A 1725-nucleotide genomic window follows, 5' to 3' on the forward strand; every position below is an offset into this window, starting at 1 on the left:
GTGCCTGTCCCGGAACTAGCTCTTGTAGACCAGGCTGGCCTCGAACTCCCAGAGATCCGCCTGCCTCTGCCTCCCGAGTGCTGGGATTAAAGGCGGGCAGCACCACCACCCGGCCTTGAACTTGTCATTTTTTGCCTCGTTTAGAGACACCTAAAAAACAACACTCTGTGTGTGTCTGTGAGGCTGTTTTCTGGAGGTTGAACTGATATGGGAAGCCCTCCCCTAAATGCAGGAGACACCATTCTCTGGGCTAGGGCACCCATACTTCATCTCTGCACCTCGGAACTGTGGACACAACAGGGAGCAGACACCCCACACATCTGCCAGTGTGCCTTTCCTGCCAGGATGTTTTGAACCCTGCCCCCAAAGTGTAAGCTAAAATAACCCCTCCTGCCCTAAGTTGCTTTTGTTAGGCATTTTGTCACAGCCTGGAGAAAACAACTAACAGACACTGGACCACACCAACCCAGCTCTTCGCCAGATCGATGCCTGGTTAGGGTAGGTGACGTGGCTTGGTGGTACAACGCTTGCCTGGCATGCACCAAATGTTCAATTCCTAGGTTTTTTTTTTTTGTTTGTTTTTAATGAGCCCCTTAGAGAAGAGCACCTAATTAATTCTCATCCAGCATAGATACTAAACTACACTCTATTTAGCACCACCCACCAGACTGGGTCCTAGTTTGCTTCCTATTGCCGAGACTAAAGCACCACTACTAAAAGCAACGTGGGAAGGAAAGGGTTTATTCCATTCCAAGTCAAACTCTGTTACCAAGGAAAGCAGGGCAGGAACTGAAGCAGAAGCTCTGGAGGAAAACTCTCCAAGGCTTGTGAACCCTGCTTTCATTTACAAAACAGGATCCCTGCCCAGGATCTTCCCACAGGAGGCTGAGCCCTCTATCCCAACCAAGAAAATGTCCCACAGACCAACCGCTGATCAATCTGATGGATCAATTGATGTTCCCTCTCCTTAGATGACTCTAGCTAATGTCAAGATGACAAGAATCTAACCAGCATACTGTGTACCCGAAAACGTAAATGTTTCGGGGGAGATAAAACAGGTACATACTCATTAAATAAATTCGTATTTAGAATCCCAGTAAATTAAATGGAGACTTGAAGCTAAGAGTTAATCGTAAAACTGTCAAGGTCAAGACGGGCAAGCCGTCCATTTGACACTTGAATTCAGGAAGTCAGACACGTTAGGCAAAAGCTCTTCCAAGGAGCTACGCCTGCCACAGCTCCTTTTTGAGCCCCTCAAAGGGGGCATGAAACAAACAGAACTACTAGAGTCCGGTTTCCCTAGCTTTCTCAGGCATCTCTCACAGCCCGAACTCCCAGCGTTTTCTGTTCTCGGGGAGCTAGCTAGTTCTTCCCAATGTTCTCTCAGGGGACACTGAAAGTGATTCGGCTTGTTTTCCGGCACCCACGACGACCCTCAGTCAAGGCGGAGTCCATGTGATGTAACTGATTGGCACCGCTCCTTCTCCTTCTTAGACATGAATCTTGCTGACCATACAGTACGCCAATTCTTTCCTGCCTGAGCAAGTCTTGTGCTCCCTAAAGGGCCTTACAGAATACTTTATCTAAAAACACTGGCCGGGCCGGGCGGTGGTGGCACACGCCTTTAATCCCAGCATTCGGGAGGCAGAGGCAGGCGGATCTCTGTGAGTTCGAGACCAGCCTGGTCTACAAGAGCTAGTTCCAGAACAGGCTCCAAAGCCACAG

This window comes from Microtus ochrogaster, chromosome 15, assembly GCF_000317375.1.
Source record: "Microtus ochrogaster isolate Prairie Vole_2 chromosome 15, MicOch1.0, whole genome shotgun sequence".
Taxonomy (NCBI): Eukaryota; Metazoa; Chordata; class Mammalia; order Rodentia; family Cricetidae; genus Microtus; species Microtus ochrogaster.